Here is a 24,356-nt window from a genome sequence, read left to right as displayed (position 1 = left end):
GGTAATACGGACATTGTCGGTACTGTCAAACAGAACCTGAAACACACCCTAAAATGAAGGTAGGCATTCATGGCAAGGCAGACACCAGCAGCCCCAAGGGTCCTGCTCCACCAGGTAACATAGATCGATGCCCCAACGTAACTTAAAAACGTCAGTGACTACAGGAATCTGCACCTGCAGAGAACTGAAAGGAAGACCCATCAACAGGTTGAACAACACATCGGCCAGTCAGGATCTGGATGGACTAAGATGAAGATCTGGATGCAATCAGAGAGGCTTGTATAATCATGGAGCTACTGTGTTCTCCGCCTCCACTGAAGGAGTCTTATCTGCCATCTGGCTATGTCACCAACATGACACACTGGGAAATCAGGCCCAGCAGGCACATGAATTCCAGAACCAAGGACCACTGCCTGAGTCAAACATAATCCAAATATCCATAATCCTCCAATGGGGGAGGCAATGCCTTATTGTGGTTCATGTCTAATAACCCTCCTATGAAAAGACTTCTAGGAACTGATAATATGCTCCAAGTCATGGAGAAGGGGAGCTGAAGATGTTCCTTGACAAGTGTCTGAGACCCGGCATTCACCATCAAGATAGTAAAGTACAGAAATAAATGAACTCCTGATCTCCATGGTGAAGCACCAGACTTGCCCCCACTTTCGTGAGACCACATGATGTGGTAGGTAGATCAAATGGCAAGATTGTGAACTCACAGCGATGTGAATCTCACAGAACACCTATAGGGAGAGAGAATTGGTAGTCTGAAATAGGCACCCTGGCAGTCCAGAAACAATAGTCAATCCACCCCATTAAGGGTTAGCAGGACATGGCTTAGCACTCTCCTGGTATAGAAAGGATGGTTCCAAGGAAAGGACGGGAGGTCAGAGTGCAGGCCTTTTCAATTTAATGCGTACCTTAGCAAAGTGTTGTGTGTGTTCCCCAACTGGTGGAAAAATGAGACACCCCCCTCCACACTGAGCGATTGTAGTTTAGGGATGAGGCTGTCGTAGACTCCCGTTATGGTAACAGGACTACTGGAATTTGGGCAGAAGCCCCACTGAGTCTGAGTGACTGGGTATGATCCCACAACGTGTGACAACTGTCAGCCTAATGCTTCCGGCTAGCTAGCAGCACCTCACCAATACCAAAGGCAAGAGTGATTTGTGGCAGCCTATCGCATGACACTCAAACTCCTCAGGGAAGTCGTGGTGGAACAGATCACACCCCTTTCACTCATACATGCAAGGAAAACAGAAGCAGGATCTTGGTAAAATATATATTTTATTGAATCAACTGCATTCTACGTAAAAAGGCATGAATTGCGATTATGAGGAAAATGAAACACAGCGTTATCACAGCAGTGACCAGGAAAGTGAAACACAAGAAGAGCCCCACCATACTGTCACAATAGTGTCCCTAATATCCCTACCTACACCACTAAGTTCTACATGAGAGCAAATAGCAGTGGTAGCCCTAATCCACCCTTCTGGTCCCGGGAAGGAAGCCCAACACCCATACCTGCGTTCAGAAGTGAAGGAGAAGTCTGCTGGGAGTCCTCCCCACGTAGATGAAGAGGAACCAAAAGGTTTCTGCAGTGTAGCATGAGATGGCAAGCTGGATAGAATGTCACATCTATCCTGGTGTGAGCAGTGTGATTTTTATAATAACATATCTGTTATTCTAAGAACTGCCCTGATACATATTTTTCTGTGTAGGGTAGACAATGTAGTCTTTGGACCTGCAATAACTAGTAAATATCATGTACAGCTTTGGGCTGAGCACAGGATGAGAATGTTGTGCAAAAAAATGAATAACAAATGCTGCGTGCAAAGGCAACTGATAATAGAATAAAAACATTTCCACTAAGATGGAGCTATGCTTAAATAATAAAAGGAATAAAAGCGAAATGTAACTAGGTGAGAGGGCACAGGCCTCAGGCCCAGGGCGGAAAAAATAATGTGCTCTTGTAAATGCTAAAATAATCTCACAACACCCTTCCAATTGTGGTTCTAGAATGCAGAGGTCTATAATAAAACCTAATGCTAAAATCACCTTCCCTACATTGATCACTAAAAACAAGCTAAAATACATCGAATGAGATAAAATCTCCATGTCGACAAGCAAAACAGACCAAATCTGAGCCAAATTAGAACAGTCAATTTAGAATTTCTAAAACTCAAACATCAGTTAAGGCCAGATGTCAGCAATATCCTACTTTGGCAGATGGCAAACTACCAGTTCCTTGACAAGGAAAGTGAGGGAGCACTCATGTTCCATTGCCTCAGTTTCCCATGCAGTGCCTGATGTTATAGCACCAAGAGCCACTTGCTTCACAAGTGGCGTCTCAAAGGAAGCTTCCCATAGCAATCACAGTCTTGCCATGCATGGCTGATAAAGAACTCTCATCGAGAACATCAACAGCCCAAAGAAGTTATGCGCTACATAGTACAACACACTTTTGGTGCATGTTCGAATGGGCACCACAAACATCAAAAGATGAGCTGCACGCAATTCAGAACTCATCTGAATGACAAAGACCATTTGGACTCCAAGTTTTCCAGGAGTGATGTTCCAAAATACTGCATCATAGTCACAACACAGCTGGGCTAGTGGAAACACCATCAGTCTTCCTTATTGCGATGGGGCAGCCATTGCGAACAAAAAGTAGCAACGGCAACTTGCTGCAAATTAACAACAAGGTAACAGAGAATCCCCCAAAGACACTTGAAAAAACAGTGTATGGCTGAAGGTATTATGCCAAATATAGAGGAGAAGGTGCTGACAAAACCAGAACCAATAGCCTTCAAGAAGTGTACAATAGCAGGGGTGTTAGACGCGTTAAAAATGCCACCTATAAGCACATCAAAATCTCTTGGAAAGTTTGGATTTAAAGGGGGCTATCGCTGCTGATGACCTTGCCACTTGGAGAGCATAGGTCTTGTGGGCACATGTAAGCGAAGCGTGTTTTTTAAACAAATGAGCCTTTAGTCTGCTCAGCTTGTCAAAATTTACATTTGAAGTAGCAATATGAGGCTAAATTCCTACTATGTTTATCTCATAGGTGGGGTGAGTGAAGAACATTTCCGCAACATGTAACAATTTGGGAGTCCAAATTCCGTCCCGCATACCACAACAGCTGATTTTGTTCAGCATTACATAACTCCCCATTTGAGAGCACCTGGAACTCCGGATGAATCAAAGGGACATGAACCCCCTTCACTTCAGAGAGGCTGAATTTGAAGCTGAAGCATTACATGCTCGGTCCAAGGACAGCTGTTTACAAATCACCGGATGAATTACAGAAGTCTCACATTCGCTCCCGCTAAGAAAGACCTTCTTCATGTCATTGAAACATTTGTACGTGAAGGATAGCTCCCACACCTCATGGATTTAACTATCTCCTAGCTTTTCAAATCTGCTAACAGGAATGTGCTTCAATCACAAAGTGAAATTAAGTGTTGAAATGAGCAGATCAATAACCCTGTGTATTAACCAAACTGCAGATGGTATTTCCGTAACAGTGAAAGGCAACTTTTATAACTTTTCGATGGTTAACAAAACATATGTTGCTTCTTTCTTAGAATTTATTTGTTGCTGTAACGTCAGGTTGAATGAGGCAAACAATACCCTGTATCTGATGTGTTGCCAGGGCATGCAACCACTTTTCAGAACTTTTAACATTCAACCTAACTGCATAATGGACCTAAGCTGACTGTCTATGTTGTAAAAATTACGCCATTTTGTATGCTGTCAATTGCAGATGAAACAATGCTATTTAGGATGTAAATGTGGTTGGATAAAGTGTTCATACCATTACCTACAATGGCTAGAACCTTCTGTAAGTTTTCCTGATCTATCTGCTTTAACTGGGTGGCGGCTTCTTTTTGTGAAGTTTCATATTTCATTATATAATGCATATAAGAAGCACTTTGTGCATGGATTTCTAGGTCCAAACAAGAAATCTTGTCAGTCTGTGTCTTCTGACAGGAGACTGAGGTGTTCTTTAACAGCTGTTAATGTGGTAGATTTCAACCACTGTTGACATAATTTGCCCACGCTATATGTGGTGATGATATCAGAGTGTTGTGATGATAGGTGATGAGGGTCAGAGCAGCTCGCACTAAAACCCCCTGTGGAGTTTACAGAACATGCATGACAACCATTTGTGTCCTCTGACCACAATAACCACTCGTTTGGACCTGAAAGTGTTGAGTTAAATGTCCCAATTCGGACCCACCCGTTTAGCTGTTCTTCAGTAACATTTAAAATCTTTCACCATTTGTCAAATTTAGCTGGTAACAGACTACTGGACACATTCAATTCCTTAGTCTTTGCTAAGCCTAAAAAAATTGCTGGCTGTGCAGTTTCATTTAAGAACATCATTTGCAAATGGAAAGGGCATGCTCTAAACAAAACTTCCCACCCCTGTCGTCAATTTCTAGTGCCCCACACACTGTAAGTGAATCGCCTTCAACCAATATTCATAGCCCTCAATAGCCAACTGGGAAACAATGGAATCAGAACAGATTAATTTGGTATCTGCTAAGAGGACATTCTGAAATTTCATAGGAGGCAATTTAAAATAGTAAGACTCAGTATTTGTGACATCATGCCCAGAAACATATGCAAACTTTTCTACACACGTTTTGGAACTCCCCACTGGTGGAGTTAAACAATGTTCCCATTGTGTATTATTATAGACATTTCTCGGGGTGCTGGCTATATGTATGAAATGGTGTCCGCAATGATGGTAACAGAACATTTCCCCATAATTTGCTGTTTGGTAAACATCTTCACTTTTAAACACAGTATAATATTCAAGCTCAGAAATCACAGAATCAACTGTTTTCACATCCCAAACCATCCTAGGTGTTCTATCATTCATTAAACTTTATATGGAATTTGAATCATTTCCGTCACGCTGAATATATCAAATGATAATTTAGCCCCAAAAATCCATTCATGAATCGGTCTAGCTGAAATATTCACTAGGGACTAGTCTTTGCAGACCTTATGTGAGTACAGGTGAGGCTTCGAAACCTCACCCACCAGTTCAACAGTAGAGCGTTCAGGAACATATTGGCCATGTATCAGCAAAAGAAAACGATGACAAAACCAATCCAAAGAAGGAAGGTAAGCATAGTTAACAGTGCACATATATAATTCCATGGACAAATCAGATAGATAGTTCTAAGTCAATTGAATAGGTCACATGCTCTTGATACAGGTGCAGTTGAAGAGTTTCAAAAAGAATAGTTGATGTTGGCAAATATCCAGAAGCAGTTTGTGCAAACACTGGAGCCGGTGTTGGAGAAGGAGAACTGGCAGACGTATCCCATAGTGGTTCGTAGTAAACGGTTACATCCATTTGTGCTGAATTAGAGTAATAATGCTTAGAACTTTGGACATTTGTTGTTGTAGATGTAGAGACAGGTACTAATGAAAGTTCATTTTCCACAGCTCGGGGACGTCTTGTCCCTGTAGGTTAAATATTGGAAAGCCACATCTTGATTAGCAGTGAGAGGGGTTCGGGAACTGCTCTGGGGTCCTCGTGGTCTACTGTGTAGGACAGGCCAAATGGTGTAACTTGACATTGTAAATGGAAACAAACCAATTTTCTTTGGAACTAGGAGGCAGTGGTAGAACAACAGTTATGGTACTGTGTATTCCCAGGACTGGAACCGGTTCTTAATATGATGGGCCAAATTCCTTCTTCACAGCAATCTTTTCAGGCACTAGATCCCCAACTTTTGGAATCCAGCAGGGATTTTGTTGGTGAATCCCTTATTCCCAAGTTGGAGGCACATACAGATGAGTTTCATGACGGAACTGTTGTAAATCCTGCAAGACAGTGACACATTCATTTATGTCCAAGGGTGTGTCTGCCACCACTGCACCAGGGCCATCAAGATCTGGTAAATACATAGGTATTCCAAAGAGAACCTCATATGGGGTGCGTCATCCCAAGGAACTTCTGGGCAGATTAATTGCTCTCTGCACTCCATAAAGGTGATTAAGCCAACTACGACCTCAATCTAGTACTCTAGCTGTTGAGAATTGCTTTAAGTCTTAGTTCTTCTGCTCCACAACAGTGTTTCCCTCAGGATGATACGGAGATGAGAAATAAAGTTGAACCCCCATTTTCAACATGGTGTGCCTGAATGCCCGGAGGCAAAGTCAGGGCCCTGGTCCGAATGAAAAGCCACAACTGCATATGTCCTGATAAAGACATGCAAATCTTTAGTAACAGTCTGAGCGTCAGCTGATCGTTGTGGCCATACCCACAGAAATTCAGAGCAAGGATCAACAGATATTAAGATGTATGTGTATGCACCATTAGGTGTTAGGGGACCACAATGGTCCAGGTACACACACTGCAGTGGATTGTTGGAGATTAGTAAGGGTGCAAGGGCTTGTGGAGGGTGTTTAACTGTGGACTCTCTTATTTGTTGACAGATGTCACAATAAAGAACATCCTATTTGGGCAGTTTGTATAGACCTGGCTACCAATAGTGTTGCTGCAATAATGTGATTGTAGCCGCCACACCTGCATGGGCAGAGCAACCTTTTCATTGCTGCTTTTGTTAGACCTAATCTCTGGTCTTGGTTGGGGATCACACGATCACCCACCTTCGGTATTGTTACAAATGCAACATTTTGGGCACTTAAATGGTAGGGGTATTTGGCGAGATACACCTTTGGCAAGGGCCTGGTGTCTACCGAATCTTTAATAGCAGCCAGTGTTTCAGCAACCAACCTAGTCTTGGAATGATTAACCGTAGCAACAGAAGCCGTGGGTACTGCTGACTTGGCTGCCTCATCAGCCAAGGTGTTTCTTCCAACGTGGACTCCTACACGTTGATGGCCCATTGTATGCACTACATGGAGATTTGGTAGCATCTCTTTTATATCTGCTACCTTCCCCCACAGGAGTCTATGTTTGATGGTGTTCTCTTATGAATCTCTGAATCCATTCTGGCGCTAGTAATGCAGATATTCATTAAAGGACTGGACCCAATAATACGAATCAGACACAATCAGTTTTAGGAGATCAGGATCTGTGTTCTAGTGCCAGCAATAGACTCAATTGTGCAGTGCAGTCCCCTAAGGTCTGCGTACATGTGTTTTGGGGGTGGAACTTTCCATCCCTCATCTATCCACTCAAAGCAGCAGAAGTGGTGGAGTATTGTTTTGTGCCTACTGCTGGTTGTGCTCAACCATCAGAGAAACTAATTATTTGATACTGATCAAGAGGCAAAATGTTTGTAGGTGTTGTATATTCAAGTTCATATTGAAAGAATTCAAAATGTTGGATCAAAAATATAACCAACATCAGTGGCAGTCTGTCAGGAGTGTCAAGTACTGGACAGCTGGATTCCTCAAGAGCAGAAGCTAGTCCCAGTGCCCCTCCACTAATACCACACTGACCTTCTGACTATTACCAGTGTGAAATATCAACGAGGGGAAGTAGATAGAGAAATAAGAGAGACTGCCTTGTGGGGGAATCTTCGCTGCTATACTTAGTTTTTGACTGATGTTATAAATGACAGCTACCTGTAAGGGAAGACAAACATGCAATTCGCATTTTAATTCATATTCTAATGTTACTAAATTCTATTTCTATTACATATACATCAATGTTCCATACCCCTATTGAGCAAGACTTGTGCTCCTCTCTTTTAAATAATCTGTCGCAAATAGAATAAGATTTTGAATTTTCCTAAATTAGTATATGATCTTAACATTGCAACAGTATGCCTGTATAGCAGTTGTAGTATTTGGTTAAGTGGATACAGCTCAATAGTGAAGAAATCCATAATTTTTCATAGTTGTGCTCCAAATGACATGTGAATAGACGTTTGCATTGGAGAATGAGCAAGGTTCATGTATTTTTAATTATTCACAATATATTAGTTGAGTCTTGAAAATTCTCGGAGAAAAGTTTCTCGTAATGTAGAAAGTCTTGAAATTTTCCTAAAACATTATGCCACTTAAAAATGTATCTCTTATCTGACCTCTGCAAAGAAGTTAAATGTGGAGCTAGCACTCGAACACCCTTTGAACTATGAGTGCTGCAGAGAACTGAAATACTTGCTGTACGACGAAGAAGAGTCACTACTCCACGATGCGTGAGCTGCTTTCCATGACCAGGCTGAGTATTGTCCTTTCTGACAAGTAATCTTCTGTGAGGTAAATATGCGCGCTGAAGAGACGCTAGCAGCGCCTCAGGAGTCCAGTGCCTTGATGGGCACTTGCATGTCGATCTGAGATTTCAGCTCACGCACGAACACTAGACCACTTACCTTCCAGGAACATCTGCCATTTTGGAGATCTCGAAGTCGGTGTGTGTAGCAAACACACGGAGGATGGCTTTCAACAGCAGTTTTGTCGATGGCTTACCACGCTGCCAATGTGGATATTGCTGCGCTCTTGTCAATCTCTGGAGTTTTGGTCTTTTGCACAGGCATGACTTTGTTCCTGTTACAGAATTCCTGACACAGAGAGGTGGCCCATTGTCTCTAACGTGGATTTAATGTTTTTGCTTTTGGAATGCTGCTTTCGTCACAGCCTCTAAGGCCGGTATTGGGGTCACAACAACAATTCGCATCCCCTGGGCTAGAGGTCTATTTTGCCCATAGTTTGATTCATTCTGGGGCCAGTGTTCATGCTAGTGCCCAACGCATGGGATACGCCTTCATATTTGGAATTTCTACTGATTAGAAACACATGTCTGCTTCGAACCAGCTTTTCCATCAGTGTAGCCCGTGCAGAATTGCGGTTGATGTAGGCTCTAATTTCTTCTCTCCCGTTTTTGCGGCTTGTAAGGCATAGCCAACTCTGGGGGACCTTGGTTACCACGAGTTATGCACGCTTAAAGGTTCCTATGTATTATAATGTGATTCACAGATTATTCCTGGACTGCAGTGCTCTCCTAAAGGCTTTTATGCTGTATCTTTGCCCCCTGAAGAAGGTGGCTCCCGCTTTGCAGTTCCACTAAAACAAGCGCGGGTGCTGCTTGAGGCAATAGAAGGAGCAGTGGAGCATATGCTCATTGGGGACCTTTCAATATTTACTATTAAGGACTGTTTCAATATTAAGGATATTGTTTGAATGTACCAGGATAAGGGAATATGAACTAGCAATTCATTGTATATCTGTAAGATTATGAAATTTATTGAAATGCATATATAGGGTTCTATTTAGAGGAAGTAAGGTTATGAGCTCCTGTTTCAAAGTAGTAACCTCACTAAGGGGGTCATTCTGACCCTGGCGGTAAAATCCGCCAGGGCCAACGACCGCGGGAGCACCGCCAACAGGCTGGCGGTGCTCCCATGGGCATTCTGACCGCGGCGGTACAGCCGCGGTCAGAAACGGAAAACCAGCGGTGTACCGCCGGTTTCCCGCTGCCCTGGGGAATCCTCCATGGCGCCGCAGATTGCTGCGCCGCCATGGGGATTCCGACCCCCATACCGCCATCCTGTTCCTTGGGGTTTTGGCCGCCATGAACAGGATGGATAAAGGGGTGTCGTGTGGCCCCTGGGGGCCCCTGCAGTGCCCATGCCAATGGCATGGGCACTGCAGGGGCCCCCGTAACAGGGCCCCACAAAGATTTTCAGTGTCTGCCATGCAGACACTGAAAATCGCGACGGGTGCAACTGCACCCGTCGCACCCCTTCCACTCCGCCGGCCCCATTCGGAGCCGGCATCCTCATGGAAGGATGTTTCCCGCTGGGCTGGCGGGCGGCCTTCTGGCGGTCGCCCGCCAGCCCAGCGGGAAACCCAGAATACCCGCGGCGGTCTTTTGACCGCGCAGCGGTATTCTGGCGGTTCCAGCCAGGCCGGCGGCTTCCGCCGCCGGCCGGGGTCAGAATGACCCCCTAAGTCTCCCCTTTTTTTGTCTATGTCTAAAAAAAATGTTTCCATGTACTTTTATGTGATTTTGTATGATTGGTAGGATGAGAAGGTGTTGTGTGATTGATATGGATGGTGTTTTAAGACTATTGAGAGGAAGTATGTGCTGTCACCCGATATAGGGTGTGATTCTTAAAAGTTACATTTTGTTTATATATGGGAAGATAAAATAACTGAAAGGAAGCATGAATAATAAAATAGTTTTTTTGCATATTTTTCACCTTGTATATTGTTGTTGTAACTCCAGTGTCTAGTTATGAACAATTAGGAGTTTTTCCCACCTTTGGTATGTGTACGGGGCAGCCTTTTCGTTTGCTTTTTTTGTGGCTCTCTTTTATAACAGCCATCTGAACAGCAGTCAGAATGTTTTCTGTGGATGCAAAGCATTGTTCAACTGTTGAATAGCACTGTGATTTGTCTGCTATAGAGACGGTATCCCCTTCATTGAATGTTCGATAGATGAACCCAATGGCACCAGCGTTTACTCTGATGACACAGTCTGTTTTGTTATCACGTGTGTAAGTGTTTTGCTTTAGGCATGTCATGTTGTAATGCTCTGAGAATGGGTGTGTGTATCAGGTTATAAAGTGGTTTTATGTGTTGAGCATAATCTGGAATTTTTGATAGTGTTTGGTGGTAGTATTTGTGAATACTTCTCTAGAAAGGCAAATTTTGTTTTCTTGAAATTAAATTTATAGCCTTTTTCAGCAAAATCTACCACAGTGCTGTCCACCCATCATAGGTGCGTGACCAGGTTATCTGTCAGGTAGATGTCATCTACACAAGACAACGCCTCAGGGAAAATGTCATGTAGTAAGGATGTTACATGTGCTGAGAACAATCCAGGAATGTTCATACACCCATGTGGGAGTCAACAAAATTTCCTTTAAGAGCCTAGAGTGCTGGAGCTGGTCAAATAACTGCTTTCAGGTGCTATATTTTGGCAGAAAAAAACATTGGAAATATCCAAGATTGTTTTGTCTTTTTGCACACTAAATTGTTGATGAGTGCTGTGCTCTGTGCATTTTGTATAGCAAATGTGCATGTTTGTCTGTTTAAATGTCTGTAGTCTAAGTCTATTCTATATGAATGGTCCGGCTTAGCTACAGGGAATTAAGTGTTGTTCATTGGTGATATGAAGGATTCTATCACACCCTGGTACTAAAGTTGTGCGAGTATTTTCCTCACTGGTGCTTTATCTTCATGTTTAATGGGGTATTGTGGATGTGGTAATGGTGTCGCCCTTACTGGTATTATGTGTCGTGTCCCATCCTACATGGTGGTGATACAGCGCCGGGGCTTGTGCCAATGCCCAATCTACTGCGTAAGTCTGTCTTAATTCTTTAGGAAAAAGGACAGAATAAAGATGGCATAGTGACATCTTCCCCTAGAAGGAGTTTACGGACAATTTCTGGTGGGCAATCTTTTTCTGCCAATAGGATGTCAAAACAGAACGTTAGTTTTTCCCGGAATATGACTTTAATTGTTTGCTCTATTCCTCCCTCAATTTATATGTTCACTTTGTACACCCTATCTGGAGGGGGGGGAAAGTCTAGTTCTCAAAATGTAGCATTTCTCAGAGGCTTCAGAGTGCGGAAATTCTCCACTTTGTTTTGTATTATCTTTATTTTGTTTTTGTTTATCCCAGTTTTTTTAGAACCCTCTGCTGCTTGCTTGGTAGAATCCTCATTGGATCTACCTTGTAGTTGTGGCTTACTTGGTCTGCCCCCCAGACTATCCCAACCTATACTTGAATAAGTCTCAGCGATTATCTTTGCCAGCTGACGCTTCTGATCCAGTACAGCAACATCCTGGAGCTATTGGCATACTGCCAAAGCTAATGCTTCCCCTTTATGGTTACTTACTACGATCGTGGATATTGTGACAATTGCATCCCCAGATCTAGGGCTGGGCAGCCTGAATTTGTTTGAACACTTCTGGAACATTCGCAAGTGTCAGTGTACCATGTGCGGTAGTGTAGAATGCAGCAAACACTGCACCCCATGTGGTGCATTGTCCGCTGAGGGAACCATGCCAAATGCCAAGCACATTGTGATAATTCTATGTTTATTTTGTGGTCCCACATAAGGGGAAATACTGCTTCCAAAATAGAACATGTGGTTGCACTGGAGCAGCCCTTGCTGGGGCGCTATTCAAAATCTGCATTACAAATTGAATTAATCTCTTATATATCTCAACTAAATTACTGTATAGGCAGCATACGTTTGCTAACGCCATTGTAACTATGTTAGGATGTGTTGTATAGGTAGCCAACTCTGGCCATGTAGGTCTGTCATTACTTAAAGGACCTAGTCTTACATTTTGTGGAACGCCATCAAGACAATTTTGGTGTTGTTGATGGTCAGTATTGTGGAGGTGCATTTGGTGTAGTGTAGCGATGAAATGTGTGCTTATTCCCATCTGCTGCTGGAAAGGTGACCCAAGAATAAACAATTTCTGTTCTGTATGGGTTGTGAGCCTCAACGACAAATGTAACCACTCCTCCCTCATCTGTGAGGCTATTATTTAATAGATGTGTTGTGAAAGGGAGTCTCATGTTCACTGCAATTACAACCCTGTTTTGGTCCACCATTTTTTAAAGTGGATTTTCATTGTTCAGAGATAGAAAAACCAACTGGGGAATCCTTTTAAGAGTTCAAGCTTGAACAACCTACAGCGTCAAATAGGTACTATCTATCTAACTGAGGAGGATATTCCCTAATACCACGGACAACTCTGTATAAGGTAGCTAGGATGACCTTTCCATGAAATGAGACGGAGATATTTGGGAGATCCGTAAAATCAGGTCCTAACCAACGATGGTGGCGCCATGTCGCATACTCCCGTTAAGGTAACAGGACTGCTGGATTTTGGGTGGCGGAATATGGGGGACTGAGTCTGATCCCACACTGTGTGACAGCTGTCAGCCTAACCCTTCCGGCTAGCTAGCTAGCAGCTCCTCACAAATACCAAAGGCAAGCGTGATTTGTGGCAGCCTATTGCATGACACTCAGACTCCTGAGGGATGTTGTGGTGGAACAGATCATACCCCTTTCTCTCAGTTATACGAGTCTCATATATGCAAGGACAAACAGAAGCAGCATCTTGGTTCAATATATGTTTTATTGAAGCAACTGCATTCTACGTAAAAAGGCATAAATTGCTATTATGAGGAAAATAAAACAGCGTTATCACAGCAGTGACCAGGAGTGTGAAACCCAAGAAAAGTACCACCATATTGTCACACTAGTGTCCCTAATATCCCTACCTACACTACTAAGTTTCTACAAGAGAGCAAATAGCAGAGGTAGCCCTAATCCAACCTTCTGATCCCGGGAAGGAAGCCCAACCCTCATACTTGCCTTCAGAGGTGAAGAAGAGGTCTGTTAATCTGCTGCGAGCCCTCCCACGTAGATGAAAGGGAACCAAAAGGTTTCTGCAGAAACTGCGACGATGTGCAGCATGAGATGGCAAGCTGTCTTGAATGTCCCCTCTACCCTGGTGTGAGCAGCGCGATGTTTTATAACAACATATCTGTTATTCTAAATTTGTCCTGATGTGACAACACATTTTTCTGTGAAGGGTAGACAATGTACTCTTTGGACTGGCAATTGGTTAATATCATGTACAGTCTTCAGTTGAGCACAGGATGAGAATGTCGTGCAAAAAAATGAATAACAAATTCCGCGTGCAAGGACAACTGATAAAGGAATAAAAAACATCTCCACTAAGATGGAGCATTGATAAAAAATACAAGGAATAAAAGAAAACTTACACTAGACGAGAGGGCGCAGGCCTCAGGAATAGGGCTAAATAATGTGCCCATGTAAATGATAAAATAACCTCACAAGAAGGCTTGGTGATAGAAGAGCTAGAGAAATACGGCAGGGACTGGATCTGCTGCATTGATGAAGGCGTTCCGTCAATCAACCCCAGCCCATGGAGATATGGCACATTTGTAGGGGCATATAGATTGGTGGTGAAGGCCACAGGTTTTGGAAGGAGCATCCTTATTCCCAGATAGCTGCTGTCCAAAGGATAGCTATTCCACAATTGTGGCTTGGACATCTCTGGAGAAACCTGCAGGACAGTGCAGCGTAAGATGACAGCGATGCCCATGGTTAAAGCTATAATGTCTGCAGAATCTAAGTCACACTTCAGGACAAGATGGGTGAGGGCTATTTCATGTCATCAGGGAGCCTGACAACGGTCAGTTTATGCAGGATGCGGATAGAAACCCAGAAAGCACATGGCGTTCACACTGCAAAGGATGAAGATGCCAGAAGAAAAATACTTTTTCATCCCATAGAGTCCACTATCTGTTGACTGCCAAGCCCAACAAGGTTTTTCCCAACCAACAACACAACACTGGCTCTGAAAGTACCTCACTGAAAGGGAGACGAGGCAACAAAACTGCACAAGAGGGAAGCAAGATCTGTTAAAATGCCTCCATAGAGGAAAGGGTCATCTCCAATGGTTCACTGCTTTTAATCATCAGAGTGAATAGAGAGAATTTCTATAATTTCAGGTTATCAGACTCTAAGCAATCATATACACATCAGTTTTGACAAGCACAGTGGGTCTGAACCAAAATGTTGTTCCATCTGGGCAAATCTTTGGGTCCTGGGAAGGAGCTGACCCACAGGGTCATCACTAAAACAGGCTTAATTTTCTCTTTTGCCAGTGAGATGATTTCATGTAACTTCAAGAGCCGTGCCAATGTCACAGCTGGTGCCAAACACTCAGGGAATGACACATTGGGGGGTAATGTCTTGTTTGGAGGTGACAGGTTCAAAGACCACAAATCTGCATAATCAGGCATATTCTTAGGGATTGACCCCAAGAGTAATAGAGCAGTCCTGAAGAGATCAAAAATAGCTAACCAAAAGCCTTTAACGTGTGCAGAGTCAGCTGATGGAGTCAGATAATCAGGCTCTGCCAGAATCAGCTACGATGATGAGCAAACATCAGCAGGACTCCAAACAGTCCCAGGAACAGGACCATTTTTATTTTATTTTAAAGGAGAGGAGGATTTCTCCTTCTGATGGCATGGCATGATGGAAATTGTTCCCAATCTGGAGACTTACTTGAAGAAGAGGAGGAACAGTTCAACATTAAGGACCAACAGAAGTTGCATGCAGAGGAGGCGTAGTGTACCTAATACACTACATGCAGATATCAGGTGGGTCCCACAAGGACTTCTTATGGCATCTGCAACAAGGCTTTATCCTGGAAATTTAGGAGATATTTGACCTAGACACTGTCAGAAGCTGAAGAATTTGATCACACATCACAGAGAAAAAGGTTAGATCAGAGCTAATGAAGCACAGAAAAACAGGACCTGATTGCAGTGCACCAGTTGCAACCTTATGTACTTTGATGCTGTCACATCTGTGGCGGGAGGAGCTGCAGCTGAGAGTGGTGTCACATGGTGACTCTGGAAAGCTATTACTGGTGGAACAAGTTTCCAGAACCAGTGTGGTACTAGTAGTATAATTATAAGGTGAGGATTCATCATAGTATGTTGTATGCCCCAGTTTTTGATACAGCATTGAATGTCCTTCCTGAATCTATGGTTGCATGAAGCTTGGTCATCTGACCGAAATCTAACTTAAGTGACTGAATGCACTTATTTATGATGGTTTGTGCAAGCCTTGTCACAGAGTGATCCAACCAAGCTATGGCTGAAAAATGTCAACTCTAACAAAGTGGTGAAGTGTTCAAAATAGACTTTTGCAGCTAGCCATGACTATAATACTTTATGGACATGTGTCAGATGTAGTTCTTTTAGTAGAGCACATTCTGCATCCAGATATTTCAAGTTGCAAACTTTTATTCAGTAACAATGACTCTGAACATTTTGAGATTTTGCAACATGCCAAGCATTCATACTGAAAACCAGTTCATCCAAAGGCTGTCTGAATCTCTATTTGGAGAAGCTGCAATGTCCACAGAAAAATACACAATAATCGGGGAGTGGCTTGGACAGCGGTGTGAATGAACGCGTAGCCTTGTCACTCCCGCTGCAAGAAAACTGCAACAACCAGGTCTACAGACCACCTTGAGTCCTCAAAATGGCAGAACAGATACAGGGACCCTCAGTGCCTGCTGAGAAACCACCCGCTGCTGAAACAGAGTCAATCATCATCTTTATTCCTCTGCAACCAATCCTATTGTGCAGCCGTGCAGCAAAAAAGAAAATGGCCTGAGGACTGATGCGTGTTCAGGCAAGGGGCTGAGGGTGCGAGAACTGTCCTGCAAGAAAGCCTTTCCCTCTTCTTCGATCTCAAGGTTGTTGTAAGTGTTTGGAAGCCTACTTTTCAGTAAGGCCAACCAGTCATTTCTGAAGCGGAGGCTGGATCCTGAGCCCCTCCCAAGAACCTCCAGATATCCTGCCTGACCCCGAGATAGTGCCTCTCCCACAAGGCATTTCAGATTTTACCGGAGCCACCTGTTCCATGCCTTTATAAATGGATCCCTACCTGCTAACCTTCTACCTGTTAATTTACCAACCTCTGTTATTGTACCAGATATGCCTGCAAATGTGCACCAATGTGTTCTAATGTCTCATATGTACTGGTGACTGTGCCCCTACTAAGCTAATGCTAAGCTCTCACTGAACTGCAGAACTGCAGGCTCATTATCACCTCCTACCCGAATGTCCCTCTAGAGCTTTAGTGTACTTTATTGAGAAGTGCTTCCTCGGACGCGATGCAACAAAATTTATGAGTGATTAGATCTGACATCAGCACTATTAACAGCACAGTGAGTGAAGCAGAAACACGAATCAGTTCACTGGAAGACAATGATACGCTTTTAAACAAAGACATGCAAAAGCTGCAAATCACAACCAAAATCCTTCTAAGAGATATGGCTGAGTTGGAAGATAGAAACCGTAGAGGGAATCTATGTATTTTTAAAGTTCCTGCGTTGTCAAGAGTATTCATCACACTCCTGCGTAACCTTCTTAGAGAAATGGATACTATAAGTGATAGGCCTAATCTTTAAAAAAGGATTCAAGCTAGAAAAGCCACAATGTGTCACATCAATCAAACCCACCAAGAACATCACACACCAAATTGTCTTGTCTGCTGAGATACCAACACACAAAACTAACCCTTACCCACATCTGTAAAAATAATCACATTCTGTGGAATGGTCACAAAATATTTATTTCACAAGACTATTTGTGATCCATGGAGAAAGTTAGAAAAGGCTTCCTCAACCTCAGACCTAGACTGAGAAATGCGAACTTCCAATTCTCCTTCGTAGGCCCGCTAGACTTAAGGTTCCTGCTGAAAGAAAACATCACATCTGTAACAACTACAAAGATTTGCAAACCTTCCTAGATGAAAGAGAGGGTATCCTAATAGATACTCAAAAGCCATCTATAAATAAACCAAAGTTGTGATTCCTTTCTACTGGTCTAACTGTTATATTCAAGTCTTTCCCCCCGCACCCTGTCCACATGAACTCTTTCAAAGCTATTACACTTTTTGCAAGCCCCAGCAGATGAGCTCCTATGTGCTTGTATTTTTCGAGAATAGACGGACGTTTATCAAGCGTGACAATTCAATTACAATTGAGCATTACTATCCTTGTAGGATGTGCACACATTATCTGATTGTTAGGTTTTGTATTATGGCTTACCAGTGACATATGGGCACATATGTTTCATATGTTTTAACAGGTAATCTGAGATTTCGGTCACTTTACTGCGTTCTGTTGCAAGCTATCCTTTATATGTTCTTTACCTCTCGTGATATTATTTGCTTTTGTTATCAACAGACCTTTACGAAGATGTGAAGTAAGTCACACTATCCAGGTAACATATGTTCTCCTTGCTAATATTGTGACTGATATACTGTTTAAATCTCTCAATTTTCAGCTTTTGGCCCCCATTAGCCTTATATGTCAAACCCCTATTGTTTAGATACCTTGCATTTTCTGCACTTTAGGAATGTAGACCTAACACTTCATTGATGGTTCAACTGGTTCTACTAGTTTTACCAGTTATTGCATACCGCGACAGCCTGGGTTTTGGCCCTACTGTTGTCTCCCTCACAATCAGTATTTTGCGTGAGTTAGTGAGATTGGAGGGGGTTCAGGGTGCGGGTTTTTATCTTATTTAGTTTGTATTTAGTTGTGTCTTTCTGTACTTCTTTCCTTTTTTGCTTATCTACAATTGATTTGACTTGGCAGTTCTCCTACATTTATTGCTGATGTTTGTCTTTGGTTTCGTACCATCACTATCCACGTTCTTATAAGTGTTACTTGTCCAGCTATGTTCCAGTGATTTACCACTGCGGACATCGAGTCTACCAATTAAGAGTTCCTTCCAACTCTCGGCCATACTGACTCGCTTTCTCAGCTCATACCTACAACAATTATATACACTCTCACACTATGGCTAACAAATCCCTAAACACAAACTTGCAAGTAATCTCGCTAAATGTGAAGGGACTTAACCATCTGGTTAAGCGTTAAACACTTTGGGAACTACCTATATAAACTTAAAGTAGATATAATCCTCCTACAGGAATCCGAAATTACCTGTAAAGAATTGACCATGATGGGACAGAGCTGGATCAGTAAGGATAAATGTTCCCCAGTGGTCAACAAAAAAGAGGTGTGATAACACTAATCACCAAAAACTAAGGCCTTTCCATAGATGCCCACACAACAGACGACAATGGTAGATGGATCTTAACGGAACTAACCAAGAATTCTAATTCTTCCAATGTCCTAAACGTGCACTGCTCAAACACCGATGACTGAGTACTTTGGAACTCTCTCACCGTTCCTCTCAGTAAAATCCCCGATGACGGACTAATCATTGTGGGCGGAGATTTTAAACTTTCCATGGCCCTTACCCTTTGACAGACAGTCCAAAACTTCACTGCAACCCTCTACATCCCACAAAGCATTCCAAAAATTAAGCTCTCGGTTTAAACCCCAAGATTCTTGGAGGCTACAACACATGGAAACTAGGGACTACACTTTCTTCTCCAACCCACACAGATCGTACTCCAGAATAGATTATCTTATGATAACCGAGATACACACACAGCTGATTGAGCAGACGGATATATTACCAAGACAAGTCTCCCATCACTCGTAACTATCTCTTTTAGGCACCAATACGAGACTGTCTTGTAAAATCTGGAGATGTAATGATTAGCCAGTTTGAGATATCATCAAAAACACCATTCTAAACTCTCCCTCAGATACTTCACCCACAACCTTTTGAGGCGCACTCAAAGCCACGGTTAGAGGCTCATTAATTTAACTCCAAACTGAATTGATTAAGATTCATAATAAGAGTCTCCTAGAACTTGAGAGAGAGAGAGAGAGAGAGAGAGAGAGAGAGAGAGAGAGAGAGAGAGAGAGAGAGAGAGAGAGGGGGATCAAAACCCTAGAGGCTAACCACATTTCGAGACGGAACAACCAATTACTCTCTACCCTTAAAAAAAAAGAAATATGAATACAATAGAATTCTAAGCGAGAAAGCCGGAATTTGGATTAATAAATATGAAAGTTTACAACTTTGCAAAGCAAACAAGGCCGGTAAAATACTTGCATTGTATATCTAAAACATAAGCAGTCCAACAAGAGCATTAATGCACTAAAGACAAATCGAACGTTACCCACATGAGCCCTCATAAAATTAGAGACCATCTTGAAAGACTTCCATAAATCCCTATACAAGGATGATTCAAACACTTCTAGTGAGAAATGAAGAGAATACCTAAATAAACTACATTCGTCCACTATAACTGAACTAGAGAAGTCGACCCTTAGTTTACCCTTGAAGTTAGAAGAAGTTACAGAAGCTATCAAATCCCTGGAACCGCACAAAGTCACAGCTCCAGATGGCTTCTAGGCTAATTTGTACAAAATATTCACCACCATCCTTAGAACAGTACTCCTTGCTCTTTCATTATCAAGCTCGGAAGCCATAAACGGCAGTCAGCGAGGCCACCCTTGTAGTGATCACAAAAGAGGATAAAGACCCGACCCATGCTAAAATTGACATGCCAACATCCTTTATAAATCTGGACGCAAGCTACAAACTTAACACACTCTTTGTGCCAGGGCCCTCCTGAGCTCAAAGGTCTGTCCTGGCAACCTAGGTGTATAAAATATATAGGACTCAAATTTACCTCATACCTATTAGAAACCCTCCAGCACAGTACAAAATTAACGTAAAAAAAAAAAATATCAAAAACTTATTAGATGGTTGGAATCCCAAATTTATCACTTGGTGGGGCTGCATAGAGACAGTCAAAATTATGGTGATCCCGATTGTGAGTTACTTTATAAGTAGGTTGTATTATCCGATGACTTTCACTGAAAACTTGACAAGTTTACAAAATTGATATGGCAGAACAAACAACCCAGAATTCTCCATCAAAAAGCAATACCTTCCTATGAGTCTAGGTGGCATTCATTTGACCAACTTTGGAAACTACCAAATTGCCTTCTTAGCCAGGTAAGGAACGTTATGGTTCTCCCAACCTCACGACTACATGCCCACTTGGTTTACTGTGGAAAAGGACATACTGGGCGATTTCACAATTTAGCGCTTCTAACTGCTAAACCCCCCCCCGCAAACCAAATACATTTTTAACAATACAGAAAGGGCTCTGCTGCAGATTGATAGACTACTAGAGACCCCAGTCACCCAAATTAATTGTATTTCCTTTTGGTATAATCCTAAAATCAAAATCCAAGATGAAACCATTTCCTGGTACTCATAGGCATCTAAAGGCATACATTTTCTTAAACAATTAGGCTCCCAGGTAGGATCTCCTCTCATTCAGAGGACTGCAACACCAATATAAACTTTTCAGACATAGATTTTTTTTGATTTTTTTTTTTAACTTCCTTAAGCTTAAGGCCAGTCTACAGAAAGTCAAATACCCCACAAGAGACCCTTTTCTCCCCACAATCCCCTCCTCATTTGCTAAAACTGATCACCAATCCAAGTTTTAGCATCTTTAAAACCTAAAATGACTCGCTTAATCTCAAAAGTACTGGAGAAACTGGACACATTTAAGGCTATCTCCACAAATTACTGGGACCGTATCTGGAATTCAGTCATCTCTCACAAAATAACTCCCTTTTTATCCCAAACAAAACATTGGCTCCTGCATAGGGTGTTCTGGAACCCATCTCACCTTCATGAGGTGTCACGTAGGTCTGACAACATGTTGAAACTGCAATAAAGCCACCAGCGACCTTCCACATCTACTTTTCTATTGTAACTCTGTTTCCCACTTTTGGGACTGCATATTTGTTATTTTTTTATGAACACTGTTTGGGTTTCAAATGAAGCAGGACTTTCCCTTATTCAAGGTTTTCTTGATTCACAACTCAAGACACATAATGATAGTATCCTGCTGGGCATTCTCTTATTTGCAGCCTGTAAGCCCGTCCTCAATAACTGTAAAAACACTGCTGCCACGTCCTTTAAATCCTGGTTGAACTGGATTACTCACCTAAGAGGTGCCAATAACAATATCTCTACAAAATTCCCCATGGAGATCACAATCTACGTCGGTATGGAATACACTATACAACTTCTTTGCCTCCACCAAACTGCCATGAATCTCACTGCCCTTGATGGAACACCATTATTTCCCCCACATTCCTGAAACATAATTGTGCACACTTTCACCTACAGGACTGCCATACTTGTTGCAGTAGTTTTTCTTTATTTGTATTGCACATCTCATTCAGTCTTGCTATGTTTCCTATTACTAGGTTAATACATATTTGTACAAGAATGAATAACTTTACCTGCATTCCCCAACAAGTGTGTAAAACCGATGTACTATGATACTCTTTTTGTTTTCCTTTTTTGCCTTTTTCTCCTTTGGAAAACTCAATAAAATACATTGAAATAAAAAGGAAAATGCACAACAATATCCAACAGCAGAGAATTTAAAAGATGTGCTTTTCATATTTGCATTTCAATTTTTGTGATTTTTCGTTCCTTGCTCAAAACAATGTTTATTTAGCAGGTTTGATGCACTGAAGGACAGACAACTGTGTAGAATTTGGATTTTTAAGTAAAAGTTATGCCACAATTGAAAATGCACACAAAACAAAGGGTTTACCCGTATAACACTGCAGGACCTGAGCTGTAACTACAAGAATAAAATAGAGTAGGAAGCTGTGGAGAAAGATTAACATGTAATAATTGAACCCTCGATGAAACAAATAATTACCACTGAGTATTCAATATTTTAATAACAAAAATTATTTATATAATTATATTACGTAATGCCAGTACTTCTGAAACCGTCCAGAAACAAGATCATTCATGAACATTTCTGACCCAAACTAAAAAACAAACTGTTAATTTATGCTACATATTCTGGGGCCTGGTCACCAATGCCAAAAACATGTGAAATAAGTCAGTTCCTTGTTGCTTCCCCTCAAATTTAAGGCTCTTTCAGCGTTCAATCCACCTGAAGATAGTCCTGTCCAAAAGGGGTTAATGCGCCAGTGGCCTTTAAATTCTCCTCATTTATGTTTTACAATATAATCCCAATGGAGGCTCACTGGCATCTACCATGTATAAAATACAGGCAAGAATGATCGAGAAATGTCAAACGGCTGTTAAGGGTTTGAATGACCTGGATGAATTATGGTCTCTGATATAAGAATGCATGCGCTATGGCTCTAGCTTAATGGTTCTGATATTTACTGTTGGCTCATGTATGTGTTTTTATTAATTTATGCTCAGATAATTACACCCAAGAGCTTTAAAGATTTAACAAAATAAAGTTGTTTTCCTAATTTGGAACAGGATATGAACTGGAGGGCTTGCAATGTATACTTATTATTGTTTACTTTTCTACATGCAGCTTATCAGATAGCGAGCTAATGCCTAGAAAGCATGGTCAATGTACATCCAACTCTATGTGCACTTTGTATTGTTCTCTTGAATAATTTGCAATTATATACATAATACGACACATTAATGGGTGAATTTTGTAATTACCATGGCATATTTGATTATTTGTTTGTATAGCGGACCGCACGTGCCCTTTGATGTAGGCATGGAGCTTATCCTTTTTAATATGCCCACCACTCATGACAAAAAATCATGTGATCTTTTCATAGTCGCACCATGCACCTTGCACTTCCCAGGAATTAAGAGCACAAACAGCTCCTCTTAATGGCCATCATGAGAAAGCGCTCTCACTCCCAGTCAAGTCCTTCGCGCAACACTTGTTCACGACCCTGATGGAGGAATCGTAGAAGGTGCCCACAAGAAAGCTGTCCCTCGCTCTCACTGTGAGCTTTCCCATGGCACACATGTGCCCGACCCTGTAATCCAGGGGGTGCCTGGTTAGGCAGCAAGGTAGTGTTTGTTCCTCGCTTAGACATTAGACATTGTTTTTCTCCAATGTGTGATGTCTGGCTTAACCTGATTCTTATTTTCAGGTCCCAGGGAGTCCGGTAGTTATCTGATGCAGTATCACTGGCCCAAGTTTATTTTCTTAATGCTGGGTAGAGCCCCAGTGGTTCTCCCATGTTTTCCCACTTAGTGCAACCAACTCACTGAAAGGGTCCAGGTAGGTCATCGGTCTAGTACAGGCTTGGCATTGCAGTATGATTCTTCTTGACAATCACACCTGTGGTGCGGCTCCATCTAGGAACTGTTAGCGCGTTCTATCTGCATTTTGGCTTGATTTCACGTTCACCAATTCATATATGGAGCTAGTTTATTCATAAGGCTTTTTGTCTACCTCATTTGTATGGCACGGTTTCATGCGTCAGACAGGCACTAGTTCTTTTCATGCATTCTTATTCAACTGGTGGTGATAGAGGACGCTCTTCCTAGTTCTGCGGTATTCCCTTGTACATAGTTTACTTTCGACCTTTCGGTATCTGGCCAATCACTGATTGTACATAGCACACAGAATAGGCTTGGTGCACTTTTATATGATGAATCTAAGAGTTGACACTTCATTTTAATTACAGGTTTGTTTCCTTGACTTCCTTGGTACTGAGGAGGCCTTTAATTATCTAGGCCGAAAGGCGTTGACTTGCATCAAAGGAGACCCATGGAGGCAAATGCTCTTAGATTAGATCAGCATTAGAAAGATTCAAAGGCCACTGGCCCACGACCCCCTTTTGAACAGAACTACCTTCAGGTGGATTGAACGCCAAAAGATCTAAGATAACCACATCAGTTTTCCTAAAACTAAGGGGAAGCAACTAGGCACTGACTTATGTTGCATGTTTTTGGTGTTGGTGGAGAGGTGCCAGAAGAGGTAGCATAAATTAACTGTGTTTGTTTTTTTATTCTCTTTTGGGTCAGAAATGTTCATTCATGATCTTGTTTCTGGATGGTTACAGAAGTACAGGCACTTTGTAATATACTTTTATGAATAATTTTTAAAAACTCAGTGATAATTGTT

The 24,356-nt window shown here is 42.1% G+C and overlaps 1 protein-coding gene across 11 annotated transcripts in view; it reads right to left on the bottom strand.

The window, feature by feature from the left end:
* CTBP1 (C-terminal binding protein 1) overlaps positions 1-24,356 on the bottom strand; it is a 1,451,962-nt gene that overhangs the window by 111,107 nt on the left and 1,316,499 nt on the right. The window lies entirely within an intron of this gene.

This window comes from Pleurodeles waltl, chromosome 1_2 (assembly GCF_031143425.1).
Source record: "Pleurodeles waltl isolate 20211129_DDA chromosome 1_2, aPleWal1.hap1.20221129, whole genome shotgun sequence".
Taxonomy (NCBI): Eukaryota; Metazoa; Chordata; class Amphibia; order Caudata; family Salamandridae; genus Pleurodeles; species Pleurodeles waltl.
The sequence above is the reverse complement of the archived record's forward strand: the minus strand, read 5'-3'. Positions and strand labels throughout refer to the sequence as shown.